This window comes from Bemisia tabaci, chromosome 3 (assembly GCF_918797505.1).
Source record: "Bemisia tabaci chromosome 3, PGI_BMITA_v3".
NCBI lineage: Eukaryota > Metazoa > Arthropoda > Insecta > Hemiptera > Aleyrodidae > Bemisia > Bemisia tabaci.
In genome coordinates, this window is record NC_092795.1 from 21,696,853 (window position 1) to 21,711,894 (window position 15,042).

Below are 15,042 nucleotides of genomic sequence, written 5' to 3' on the forward strand. Positions count from 1 at the left end.
TAATAAAGGGAATAAAATCATTTGATAGAGCAGATTGAAGAGACACATTTTTCGATAAACTGCAAAGTCGCAAAACTCGGTTTGAGACGCTGCAAACTTTCTATCATTATTTTTTTTAATGCCGAAATATAGTACATCATTCTTTCAGAACTTCACTGATTTTTCCTTTCCAGGTGAGGAATATTTTGTGGGAGTCTCTAAAAGTAATGTCGATTCGTTTTCTTTAATCAAAATAAAGCTGGAGTAGAGATTTTGAGACGCCACAAATGAGACAAACGTTTTTGCAGTTAAGTCGTCAGTCCAGGGAACCTCAAAATTGAGATATTGACACCACTGATTTACAGCGTGTCTGAGTAAACATGTTTGCACAAAAAACACCCAAAAAGGGCAACTTCATCCACAGTAGAAATCCAATTAAACCATAAAAGTCTAAAGTTTATAAAGTCACAAAAACGCAGCTTTGAGGAAACGCCATGTCCATAAAAGTTGGTACTATTCTTGCAGTACAGCGAGTGTATGATCACTATTCGGTGAATGGACATCATATGTTGACCAAGCCAGTCGATAGGTTTAATTTATCGCCCTTTCAGAACTCTTTTTTCTTATCAAATGCAAGAATGGCCCGCCGACGTGTAGTGCGCATGTTAACGAAGAGGAAGGGAGAAACAAGGGGAAGAAATGTAAAAGCGGAAGAAGAGGAGGATAAAATGAAGCAAAAATGTGTGTTAAAAAAAGTTCTAACGTTATAAAATTGCTTAGGTTCACACGAAAAGCAATTTACTGGTAACGTCGGAAGATATTAATTTTTAAACTCTGTGGAAAGGTTGATTTATATGTACGCCTATAAAATAATTCAGTTCTTTTTTAAAGTTCGTCAGTTGAGCACGCGCCAAGAACACTGCTTTAATTGATTTTTCAATGGAAGATTTTTGATTAAACCAAAGTGGGTGCGCATGCTGGCTAATTGAAAGCGAAACGTGTTCGTAAGTTTTAGAACCCCGGTCTAAGTCTATTAACTGCGGCAACCATGGATGGTAATCATACAAAAGTGCTTCATTACCGAAAAAATTAGGTAGATTTTGTTTCAGATAAGTTCACTTTTGTTAAATCCTCGCGCAAGTACCATAATTTCTAACTACACAGGGGGATAAAAACGGTTAATCTACCCGAAATAGGCTTAGCGAAAAAAAGGAGGTATTTGCATGTCGGGCATCTTGGATTTTTTTGATGACGCAAGTCGGTACGGACCACTTTTATCATCAATTTTCGTGGAAACGGTGTAGTTTACCCAAAAAAGAAATTCTATATAAAGTGTTTGAAATATATCATGAGTTGATTCAAGCAAAAAAATCTGACGTTATGGTCAGTTTTTCATACTCCGAATTCCGGATTTTGCTGGCCATGCTGTACCGATCTACGTCACGAGGTAAACAAGATGCAAACACCTCTTTTTTCTCTGTGCGAAAGAGGGTTTAAAAACTGACATTTTTGTCGATGCTAAGCATGTGTCATGTGGCAACATCGCCTGAAAATAACATTCACGGGCGATCCGCGTGCCCTCTAAAAATAGCCCGCTTTCAGTGCAGCGCGGAGCTTCAATCGAGTTTCGTGGATTTATTGAGGAGGAACATCTGTAAATTTGCAAGTCTTGGCCGATGCCCAGCAACGTCCTGACCGGACGTGATGGGATTTTTGCGCAACTGTAGCAAAAAAAGATAGAGAAAAAAAAACCGGGGAAAATGAGCACTTATCCACGTGGAGTGCTCTTACGACGCTGTTATTATTTTGGATATCTCCATTTTCCCATAAAACGTCGAACCCCGAGTAAGAGGGGAACACGTTCACAACATTTAAGAGGTTTCCGATGATCTCATCAGACTTTTTAACGGCGCTAATGACTTAATGGCCGCGTGGTTTTATGGTCCCTCGCGCGCGGAAAATATGGCTTGCAGAAGCCCGGGACGAGTGAAATCTCATTCATGGGCTGTTAACTTGGGCTCTAGCCATCTTGCGTGCCGCTTGGTCAGAATCTACAAACTCTCTCGTAACTTTAAAGAGTATGGATCCCGTGTATTTTTCACGGAGAAATAAAACCATCAACACCCAAAGTTGGTTTAAAATAAACTACCAAATTTTGATTATTTTTAAAAGTAAAAAGGTCAAAAGTTAGGGACCGTCCCTAATATAAATTACGTAACGCTCTAGGGGAAAGTCGCGGAGAGCGTTCGCCATTTGTTTTTACTGTTTGAACTAATACACCGAAAAAAAAGTGAAGTTGATTAAATATTTTAGATGTAAGAAAAAAATGCGCGAGAACTTATAAAATGCTGAATTACCCGCCACAGTAGTTACTCGTACATCTCCACATTGCTAAAGTAACTGCTGTGGTGGGTAAATTCAACATTTTATAAGTTATCGCACACTTTTTTTCACATCGAGAATGTTAAATCAACTTCACGATTTTTCCGGTGTAGGCAATAACCATGAACCATTAGAACCAAAACGTAACCATTAGAGAGGTCTGAAGGTGCCTAAGTAGTTAAAACTCGGAAAATTCCCGACGAATAAATAGAAGAAGCTCTTCCGCGTCATAATATAGAATATATAAACATAGAGGCTAGCAGGTCGATTGTTGAATCGTTATCGAGTGATCTCGATCGATAAATCCCTATCTTCACAATGCAATATATCGATCAAGGTCATTCGATAACGATTCAACAATCGACCCGCAGGTGTAGAACGCAACTCATTGACACGAGTTACCTCGTCCTACTGGACATGGAAAAAGGCGTCCTTCTAGGAGAAAAGATATTTCCGGTATGCAAGAAAAATATTTTAAAAAAATAAACAATATGTTATTGTTGATGAACAGGCGGAAGAGTTATTGTTTAAGCTCGGTTTGCCAAGACAGCCTTGAGACTATTCTTTTAAATTTGATTTTCTTCGTTTTGGCACGTCGAAAGCTCTCCGCGAGCACAGTTGGCTCGCAAAGAACATGCAAAACATTCGATCTCAGCTTTCAGGTTCTGAAGAACTTCGCGATGCCAAGCGAACGAACTCGTGCAGTCACACGAGACACGACATATTCGGCAACTTGCGGAGTATATAAAGGCAGAAAAAATTGACCCATATAATCTCTGTTCATCGTCTGGAGAAGATATTCAGTAGCTACTGCAGACAGGCAGATATCATCGCTCGGCTGCCAGGGCAACCATATTGTCTAGGATGCTTTGTTCGCCCTCAGACCAATCGTTTAAATCATTGCGTAATCACTGTTCGTTTCAAAGTATGTATAGTGACGTGTCGGACACATTTGGCATTCAGACATTCCACCACATTTATGTTTAGAAAGTAATTTAATGAACTCAAAATTATTTCTCATAAAAACGAATACCTATAGTATCAATGTTGGAAAGTGGAAAAGCCCTCAAACTTGCCATAAAAATCAGTTTTAATGGAATAAAGTCGGAAGAATGCAAATATTAACGAGTAAAAGCTATAATGATCCGTCGTTAAGGTTATGGAATAACATAGATACGATCTACCTTAAAGTACAAAGATTTTAAAGTTAACTCGATTCCGGAAGAAACATTTATAGTGTGGTGTCATCGTTCAGAATAGACTGTTTTAATGACGGGATTTGCGGAAGTCCTGAGTAATAATTTCGTCATGTAGCAGCACAAATGTAAAAACACCAAGCAAATTTAGACAGTTGATGTAAAGCTTTAACGAATGCATCAAATCCATTAAACACCTCCCAAAAATGCCAATGTATTTCAGCATATAACCGCTTTGAAATGCTACTGACAATGGGAAACCTCAATTCGCCTTCAAACATATTGCATACCACCCGTCGGCATCAGTGCTCGAATAGTTGCGCGGGCGGATTTTCTCGAACCACCTGGCGCGTGGTGTACGAAGAAGCGTTCAATTAAAAGTTTTGGCGACCGAAATTTTTCAATTTTTCCATCTCTTTCATCTCTCTTTTATGTTCTGGAACCATATTTATGAGAAGCCCCCAACTTAATTTGAATTTGTTCGCTTATTGCTATGTCCACAAACTTGATAGCTTTTCACAAAACTACGGGTTTTTATTTTACCCGCGGCGTAGCTCTAATTTTGTGTTACACCTCTGAGAGTTTTATGCCAACCTTTTTCTAATGCATCCTTTTCATCAGTTGTAACCATATCTCAATTTAAACTTTTGTGTTTGGGCATTTAAGTCCTTTTTCCTGCTGACGGTCATATGTGTTTAAAGTCGTTGAAATGGTCAATGAATCGAAGTGGTTACAAAATTCCAAAAAATCCATTGTCAGCGGTGCCCATATGAGGCACATAGGCGGATTTACATACCTCGAACGGGGGAGGGGCGTAAGGTGGGTCCGGAGGCCTCCCCCAGAAACTTTTTGAAACATATAATGTGCAATTTGAGTCAATTCAACTTTCCTTTCTCTTTTCCTATGTTCCTTCCTTCTTTCTTAATTCTCTTTTTCCCCTAGTTTTTTCGGGCAAATGGGGGGGGGGGCAATCCCCTCCGCCCCCCTGGATCCGCCTATGATGAGACACAACTATGTGCACTGCCTTAAATGATGCACCCGAATCAGCCTGCAGTTTTGCAGTCAAGGTCTTACCCCTCGAAATATTAACCTAGCTCCGAAGTGTGTCACATGAGCCAATCGCTAATCCGCTGGCGGGGGCGGAGGTAGGCGATCTGAGTGCGAACCCGGGCTAAAACTGTGCAACTAGGTCAACGATACTGCTCAAGGTCGGAGCTCGGCGCGTCTGCGGTGTGTCACGCGTTACTGCCCCGCGGATCGGGTGGGCACCCTCTGGGGCACGCCCCGAAGTGGGTCAACGATTCGGCCAACAGTCATGCGGCGGCGAGAGTCAAAGATTTGTTTCAAGGTACCCTGTCGGTATCTGACCCGCGGCTGGCACACCACCTATATAGGTAAATGGCTACCTCTGTAACCTGTATCTTACAGTGGCGTAGCCGGGAATGGAGATGTTGCATGTGTGAGGGATTTGCGATTTGACCATGGATTCTTATGTAAAAGTTAGGGAGAAACACGATGGTGCCACTGGTTTTCTCTGAAATCATCTCCCAAGCTCAAATAAAGCTATCAAAGTGAGGCCAAAATGGAGGGAGGGGATATCCCACGCTATCCTGAGAGTCCACGTCTACATCAAGACAAACTCTCCATGCAAGGATAGGGAGCAAATACATTGACAGGGCTGCCACTCTGATTGGGGACTCCAAAACTGAAAACACGGCAACCCTACATTTGCTCCCTATCTTTGCATGTAGTGTTATTTGTCTTGATGTAGAGGTGGACTCTCAGGATAGCGTGGGATATTCCCTCCATTTTGGCCTCACTTCGAGAGCTTTTTTTGAGTTTCGGAGATGATTTCAGAGAAAACCAGTGGCACCATCGTGTTTCTCGCGAATTTTTACAGAAGAATCAACAGTCAAATCGCAAATCCCTCACACATGCAACATCTTCATTCGGGGGGGGGGGGGGGGGGGTCCATTCAAAAACGTGACGGTAAATTTACACTATTTTGTGTACGTCCCTGATAATATTTTGTGCCTGCCCTCCAAAAGTAAAACAAGTACAATTAACGAGGCTAAGGGGGGGGGGGGGGTACAGGCCCCCAGAACCCTCCCGCCTTGACTACGCCACTGGTATGTTACAGTATACGGGAGCTGTTTCGCTTTCTGATTGTTTAAACGCCTAGGTTAGCCCTCAGATTTTGCCAAAAAAATATGATGTTTTCACTCAAGAAGTGCCTATTTTGAGGAAAGCTTTTGAATATTTTCCCACCTATTCGTTCTGATCATTTCTTTTTTGTAGTTTAGTCTGTAATATCTAAAAAAGTAGAGAAAAATATTCGTAAATTTTCTCAAAACTAAATATACAATCGATAGAATTTTGGCTAAATTCAAATGTTCGTACGGCGTTTATCCTTAGCACGCCATTATTGTTGACAGTAAAGTACCTGAAGTGGGAAAGTATAGACTAGTATGGACTGATTCTGTGATTCGAAAAATCCATCAGCGGCCTGATTGTAGAAATTTATGTCAGCACGACAAGACATCGAGAATCGATAAATTACACGACATAGATAGGGCGCAGTCCAGATAAAGCTTCAATAATCAGGGTGCAGGAGTTTCCGATGCCTCCGCGAATGAAGTTAAATTAAAGTTTTGGTTAAAATTTGGTATAGTTTATTTTATCTCTCTTGACTAAAAATTCTCATGGGCTCGTCATTCTCAGAAATTGACAACAAGATAAATGCTTGAAACACTCAACCTAGTATTCGATTTGATGCGCGATCGACAGATTTTGTACATAGTTAGGAGCAGCTGATTTCCCATTGATTTTTAATTCAAAACTACGTAATTGAGAAACATTAACAACATGGATTACGTGATTTTCAAATTTCACCCAGAGTTACATTGAAATCCAAATTTGAAGTTTCATCTCGATTCCTAATGTTAGTAACCTTTTTGCAGATTAGTTACGATTGCGCGATGTTCGCAATTCTGTAGAGGTGAGGAGCATAAAGAAGCTACTCTCTGAAACACATAGTTCACAACGCACTCTGTTCAGATCTAAGAATAGACCCAGTCGCGCTCATGGGATGTTCGGATGGGATGGCAAGAGAAGGGGAGAGCACATTCCGTACACTTATCTTCCCCGCAGAAAATTAAGCGACTATTCCAATAAAACGCACACACCTATCTCCATTTTCACCCACTAAAATCGATGTGGGAACCTGTAATAGGGAGAAAAATCTTTTAAAATTGGGCCTTTTACGTTTTCGTCTAGTTTTTCTCTGTTTAAATATGGATTGTCGTTAGAGTAATTTGTATTCATCGTTTCTCCCATCACGAAAAGACGTAACTACATTTCGATGTTGCCAAATTCCTTCTGCTATATTGCATTCTTACGAGTGGAATCTCAGGCACCTCTGACCGAAGATTTCACTGATTTTTCCTTAGGCCTTACGCAAAAATCAAATAAACTTTAAGAAAAATTTACCCAAGTACATTTTTGTAAAAACAATCGAATTGTTTAAGTCAATTTTGCAACTTTGGAATGGAGTTATGTTACTTGATTAATTAACGTAATACGCTATTATAGATTTTAACCATACTGCCGTATCCACGTAAACAGTATCAGATATATCTGTAACTCTTGCGGTTCTTCATAATAGTAATGGATAGTACAATGAAAGTCATGACCGAAATCCCCCAATATTCTGAGCCTCCTGCAGAACAAAAGGGCGCTCTGAGCAAAGGCCCGATTAGCCTCATGGTTCCCTCTTGGATCTGGAATTGGGTGCTCAAGACTATGGGTATTTTTCTTTTTCGCTACCAAAGGCCTCGATTGCTTTACGATTTTCAAATCTTTCTTATCAAAATAGAGAAAAAAACCCATTGGGCGTCAGGGCCGGATTTAGGGGGTGGCCACATGGGCCGCGGCCCATGGCGGCAAATTTTGCAATTTTTTTAAATGTAGGTATAAAGAAAAATCGGATTTAGAAAAAAAAAGACAAACGGGAAAGGTGACAAAATCTCTCATTTCCTGAGAGTATATCTCTAATTTTGTCGTCTTTCTGTGATACAATAGACAGCACCTTTAATTAGTCGAGTTAAGACTAAGAGAGAAATCGAACACGGATTTTGGCCTGGAACGGCGCGGCGCAGAGAGCAATGATGACGCGAGAACTTGAGATGAAAAGGAGAAACCCCCGGCGCGGCGGTCGGCATGTAACACGTATTAGCGCCTACGAGACTGCATGAATACTTCACGCATTGCGTCAAAGACAGCGCGGTCGCTGCGGTCAGCAGCGGACGGCGTGAAACGCATAGCGCCTACATGACTGCATTAATACTTCACGCATTGCGTCAAACACGCATTGCGGTCAGCGTGGCGCGGCAGAGGAAGTTCGGTTTAATAATTTTATTAAACCAAATTTATGTTTGTTCTTTCATAATTTGTTCGTTCATTTCATATGAATGGAAGGCCTTGTCCACACAGAGATAGGCTTAAGGAACTTAACTTTCGCACCAAGTTTCGTGAACTTTCGCTCGTAGTGTTGACAGGGCTTTCGCAAAAAATGTGTCCAACACGAGTAAACGCGTCTTCTGCATCCCTCCCCTCTGGCACGTTCACTTGATGGTTTTTATCGATGTTTCAAAACGAATGAGAAGGGGGCGGCAAAATACAGGCGGCTCATGGGCGGCAAGTAAGTAGATCCGGGCCTGTTGGGCGCCAATGCACAAAAAACAATTGTTTTTACTGGGGAGTTTATTGACGTAAAATTAAAATGTATATAAACAAAGCAATGTCAACTCGCACTGAATGAGACGTGCATAAACCAGACGTGAAAGTGAAATGAACTGTCTGATTTTTGGCAGTGCAAAAAACACGTATTGCCATCGCAAATTCCAGCGGCCTTAGGAGGATTTGCAAATCATCATTCCGTTTTAAAATTTTGATGGAGTAACCATAAAAAGGCAGAGATGCTGGTTTGTTTTCCCTCTAAAAATAAAGTAAGGTGGAAATTTTGAAACGCTGCAAGGGAGGTACACGGTTTTGAAGTTTAGCCATTTGAGTTCCTCACTCGTTAAAATAGTGTTTACGAGGAGCGTTAATTACGACTCGAGAATCTGCCAAATACATCGGAAATTCTTGACAAGTTGCCCGTATTGTCAAGATTAACTTCGCCTCGGAGAAAACCACTAAATTCCTTGTATTATGTGAAGTTGGAACTTCGATCTAAAATTTCCTGAGCGAATGTCCCGTCCTCTCATTCAATATCCAAAGAAAGGAAGGTGAATACATGGTGTTCTTTAATTGCAGACTTTATAGCCTCTTAATTTTTAAAACTGTACCGGGTTATTTCTTGAGAATTCGTTTTATTACGTTTACACAAGTTAGTTTTCTGAAGGGGGTATTGTTGATAAAGCATACAAAATCCGAGGGGATTTAGCGTTTGACTCATACAGTCGTGAATTCGCACGACGGTAGGACTGCATTTTGCGATAAGGAACTAAAATTACTTATTCATCCGTATAAGCATCTGTCTGCATGAAAAAACCAATGACATATTTTGTCGTTCTGAAAATAGTTCAGAATAAATGGTTCCTTCTTGTAAAATGTAATCCAATGAATATCTTTGATGTATAGTTTTGATCCGACTCTGATCCCAACATAATTTCCATGATTACTTTTATTTTTCACACCGATTAATGAAAAGTGAGAGAGAGAAAGAGAGAACCGGGAGAGGGAGGCGAATTCATATAAGCTAAAGTTTCGATCATCTTAGACTCGATGGTCTTATCTTCCCTTGTATTTTAATCGGAATTTTCAACGGCTTGCCGTATCTTGCGCCAATATTATTTGTTACTGTAACCGTAATCCAAGTGTAATAGACGGAACATTAATATGTGAAAATGGTTTAAAAGTTAGCCTTGTTTAAAGTTAGATCCTCTATGCGCAAATCTGCATTGGAATCAGCATCAAATTGGTGCACTCGAGAGGTCAGCGTTATCGAAGTTAGTTCACCATTTGTGCACATGTCACTTGGCTGCGGAATTTAGCAGAGTTCAGAATGGATGTCTACCTAATTCTGTGTGAAAAAATAACGCATTCATTCTTTCTCTAAGAATATTGTGTGAAAGAAAAAATGCCATTTTGAATATGAAATTCACTGGTAGCGTTTAATCATTAAGGGTTTTAGCTGTTCTCAAAAATCAAAAGTCGTGTAGCATGCCAGGTTCGGTTGACCTCTAATGCGCGACTTTGGGATTAGCGAATGCTAAAAGCCTAGCTTACACGTCAGCTGATTTAGCATTCATCGGATTTTGACGGATGCTACCCGTCAAAGTCCGTCTTTCTAAACCTTTTTCGTTCCATTTTTAGTTTGCACAGCGCATTTTGACACGGAGAGAGGAAAAACTTTGATTTATTTTAAATTAATGTTCAAACGTAGCCTAGAGAAAGGTATCGCCACATTCACGCGAAAAAAAAATTGCAATCAGATTTATGTGACGGGTATCAATTTAAAATTTCCTAGAATTGAGCCTACTCGCTTAGTAACTTCAAAATTCTGCAGAAACATGGAGTTAAGGAACGAACGGTACGGTCGGCCCTGATCATTATAGGGTGGAATCACTTGACTTAATAAAGATCTCATCGTCGCAAAAAATCTGGAAAATTTATCGAATCACCTCCCAGTGAATATTCCAAAGGTCAGCATTCACTACCCACCCACTTGAATTCAAAAGACTTTCTGGAATTATGTTTGACGGAGAACGGTCGAAACTTTCCTCCGAGTCCGCGAGTTTTGATTTTGATATCGAAAAAGTCACATCAAACGAAGCCAAATGGACACTCAAGAACCCGGCCTTTTCGAAATCACGCACTGGTAACCGAACAAAAAGCAATCGGAGATTCTCAGATTTGGATTTGGAGCCTACCTGACAGTAAACTTCGTTAAGCTCTCGGGGCGGATGCAGCAGCTACACACACCACACTTGACCACTCTGTACCTCGAACTTCGAACAGTGGCCGAATATCGTCGTTTGAAAATAGTTTGCAATAAGAGTCGCCCCCGGGACCCTCCCCCCGCCATCGGCCCCGACGCCATTTTGGGTTTTCTTCTTCCTCGCCGCGCTCCACGTAGGTGTGCTTTCCCGCATCGTCATAACCCACTCCCCCTTCTAGTGTCGCTTCCCCCTCACCGTCAAAGCTCATCCTCTCTCCCCGGATCTTCTCTCTCTCTTCTCTTCTCTCTGTTCTCCTCCCTCTTCCCGAACACATAAACTGTTTCTCTCTTTTCCTCCTCTCCTCGCACAGTTTTTTTTTAAACAAACACACTGGGAAAAAAAAAAAAAAAAAAAAAAAAAAAAAAAAAAAAAAAACATTGGATCTAGAGTACAGACTCTTAAAAACATCGACAAGAAAAAACACTCTTGATTCAATCGGATTTTTGCTTAAATCAAGGATTTGAGCGGATTTCCTTTTGATTTAAGCTTAAAACTGATTGAATCAAGAGTATTTTTTCTTGTCAATGTTTTCAAGAGTCTGGACTCTAGATCCAATTTGGTTTTTTTTCCAGAGCAGTATTTTACACACAGTTTTAAACTCACAGATTTTTGTTTGTTTTTTTTTTTTAGCTTCTGATTAGGGAACAAAATTCCTGGGAAAAGTCAAAACTGGGAAACGAGGATCCTCGGAATCGTTCATTGAAATATTATCGGTCATGCACAGGGTTCGATGTTGCCACATTTCCGAAAACTACTGGAGAGTATAGACTGTTTCTCTTTTTCGAAGAGTGAATTATTCTTTTGTAAAAACTTAGAGCCATTAATCAGACTCTTTCCAGAATTCGACCCCTCTACGGTGTTAGAAAAAATTTTTAGCTCTTGAGATAGAAAAAAAAATTAGGTTACCTTAATTGGGAGCTTGGAGGACAAGGCGCGTATGTTCAGTTTTTGAAAAGATTGAGGCATTAATGATTTCAAGTAAAACTGGTCTCAATGCACATTCATCTCTCGCAAATTCCAGTTTTTAAGCATCGAAAAGTCGGTTTGAACTTTTTTTCCGCCATAAGGATCCATGCAAATTTGAAACTTCAAACACGTATTTCTCTAAAGAGCAAAAACTACATTTATGCGCCTTGTTCTCCAAGTCCCTATTCTACATATTTATTTTTTATTTTTTTTATTTTTTTTTAATTTTTTTTTTATTTTTTTTTTATTTTTTTATTTTTTATTTTTTATTTTTATTTATTTTTATTTTTATTTTATTTATTTTTATTTATTTTTTATTTTTTTTTATTTTTTTTTAAGTTCCCGTAAGCAGACGTTATTCATTTTGCCTCTAGATTATAACTTTCTTTTATGCTGCGCGCGTACAATAAGAGACAATACACGGCGGTATATGCGGTATCGACGGTGGAATTACAAGACCGTACTTTACCAGTCATACTTTATTTTTTAAAGGGAAAAATACTCAACCTCGATTCTTGAAAACTGTCGTATTTTTTCATCCCTGCGCTAAAAAAAAATTGTGAAAATTTCAAGAAATGGTATAGATTTGTTCTCCTTCAAAAATATATAATGGGAGCGGTGATTTTTAAACACCGCAAGCGAGGTACGTGGTCTGCTAGTTTCACCATCGATATATTCTATATTCTAGAGTGTTTAGTAAAAACTTTGGTGGTGTAACCAGAAAGTAATAATGGGGAAAACTAAGGATTCAAGACATCTACAAAGTCCCGGTTCAATGTTTTGTTTTTCACTTGATCTTGTCTACTGTCCGTCTATTCTGGGACTACACTTGCAACTTTGATGTCTCTGTTATCCCCCCTCCTCTTTTCTCCGTTCGTCCGATTTTAAAGAGATTCTCTTCGGACAATTAGTCGCATACACGAAATTTGAGAATATTTGCGGTTAATTAGGAATTTTATTGACTTTAACACTTCCACTCTCATTTCAAGGCGATTTCAGTTGAGTAATCAGTTTCATTAATAGATAATGTTCTCAGTACCGCGGCATTGGATGCCCTCTTTCCCTTCAACTGTATCCCTTTTAGGGGCTTTTCAAAAATTGCGTAATGCATTTTTTTCGATTTTCTGTGACACAGGCAGATGACGATACCATCGTAGTCATGGTGACATCATCTCTCTTGTATTTACGCAGAATATTCTCTCTAAAAAGGGAAAAATCTCACTAAGAGAACAGTTTCCCTATCAGAGTTACGCTGTTTGGCGCAATACTTTGCACAGCTTTTGAATGAATCTCTGCAGGTTTGCAACACAGTTTATTCATGGTTTCTCATTTTGATTGATAGCCGAAGCACTTAGGACTTTGCATGAAAGCTAACAGAATTTGATACTCTTGTGCGTGTTGTGACATCATATTGGACAGACATGCACAAATTCCACAACAAGTTATGATGAATGGAAAAGTGTCTCGACAGTTTTGCTATTTAAACGGAAATGACTCATTTTTTGCTTTTCCGTGAGGCCTCTTACAATCGAGGAATCTTATGAAAAACAGACCACTCTACCATGCACTGATATATTTCATGTCATTTCGGACCACTCGTTTTTCAGGAGTTATATTGCCTACGCAGGAATATTATGTTCATTTACAAAATAGATTCAACCATTCTCAGAATTGCATGAGATGGATGCTATTTTTGCATAAAACTCCACAGTTTCCAGTTTTGTTATTTTTTTTCTTTTTCCGTTTTTGAAAGTGATTAGATTTTTTCAAAGCTTTAATTTGGTTTCTTCATTATTATTTTACTTCATTTTTTAAAAATGTATAATTGCATTAAAAGAAACAAGAGCGCCAGAGCGGCAAAACCAAGATTTTGCTCGATAATATATTTTCCAAAAGACTTGATGTCAACAGTATCATTGAAATTTACCGTTTTTAGAAGTACACACTCTTTGTCCTGGGTTGTGGTTCTTTCGGGAACAGATGCTAGAACACCGTTGAAAATGACTGTAACAGACTGTAAAAAAAGGTTAAACAGATTTTAGAAACCAGTTGACAAAAAAAGTTTTCATGCTTCTGTCTGAATTGCGGAATACAAAGAGCTAAACATCATGAACAAATTTTAACATTATATTCCAGAAACCAATATTTCTAGCATATTTTAAGGCTTTCCGTTTAGTCCGTTTAGTTTGATGGATAAACCGCAGTGGGCGATTTCCGTTCCACAGCAAAGAGGGAACATTATTTTACATTATTATAAAATTATAATGCGTCAGTTGTAAGTTTTGGCAACTTAGGGTCTAGTTGAGCGCTTGAAACTTCTTGCCCAATATTTTCATCGTTTTCAAGTTGTTTTTGGCTGTTCTTTTGCCCATTCTGTTGACATAAACATGAGTGTTACCATAGCTTTTTCAAAATAGACAGCTTCAGACGAAGCCGTCGAAAAGAAAGTAGACATATAGGAATCAGCCATAAGTATCCTTATAGATATGCCCATTGGAACATTGTCGGTGCGTTGTTAAAGACGTAATCGGACGCACTGATAGAGAAACAGCGGTTGACATATCAATGAGAAAATGATATTGCATCCGTATAATGATATAAAAGAAATAAATTGAAATAATGTAATCGATGCAGCAATTCTTCAGAGGGTTCTAATAATAGCCTCCCCGATGGCTGTCCATAGCTCCACATCAGCGGACGCAAAAGTTACAACCAATTCCCAAAAGATGTCCACGTAATTGCTTCTGATGATCCCTGATAGACTTGATAGTCATTGCAACTAAATTTCTCCAAACTAAAATAACTATAAGTAACTGAATGCATGTACAATGTCACAACCATGGATCCGATCATTGAAAAAATAATTCTTAAAAAAGGTTAATACATTTCTGCCACAATTTTTTCGGATAGTAAATTTTAAGGCGAGTAATTTTTGAAAACTTTAGTACTCACCACCTATGGACGGATGCTGCTACCGTGGTCACACAACGGATCGCACTGCAATGGGAAGCCAGCGGCTCAATCAAAGGCTGTTGCCCACCATAAATAACCTGTCAATCGCTGGGCCCGATTAGATCGCACCAGGTGCCAACGAACGCCGCTCAGGGCTGCACACCTTATATAATACTCCAGGAATCAGCGAAAATCCAGTCGAATTGCCAAAACGCGGCTAATATTATCGCAATAACATTGACAGGTCGCGCGACAGAGGTGCGAACCCGCGACGGGCTCAAATATAGAAATCGAAATGCAAAAATAAGCCCGGCTGATTGAGACGGGACCGCACGGGGTTGCCAATTCTCTTGGGATAATACTCGACTTCCGTAGAGGGACTTCAAGCATTTTCCTAAATAGGCAACGATAGGTTTGTTTGTGCTCTGTCATCGCTGACTTAAGGGTACTCTTTGAATATTTTGAGTTCGAAGTGATGAGTTCCCTTGATCTTATGGGGAGTCTCAGTTAGAGTATTTTTTTATAGGGAGATTATGGCCACTTCGTCTCGTGGAGATCCCTAG

General features: G+C 39.6%; 1 protein-coding gene across 5 annotated transcripts in view; it reads right to left on the reverse strand.

The window, feature by feature from the left end:
- The window catches only part of Mf (myofilin), a 38,581-nt gene extending 23,943 nt beyond the window's left edge, over positions 1-14,638 (reverse strand). For 3 of the 5 annotated variants that reach the window (XM_072298013.1, XM_019040619.2, XM_072298012.1), the window contains exon 1: positions 10,493-10,652. The gene's annotated coding sequence lies outside the window, so the exon portion shown is untranslated. Of the gene's footprint in view, positions 1-10,492; positions 10,653-13,454; positions 13,542-14,479 lie in introns of those variants that run through there. The other 2 variants (XM_072298011.1, XM_072298014.1) reach the window with 2 other exon arrangements.
- Between the last annotated feature and the right edge of the window lie 404 nt (positions 14,639-15,042).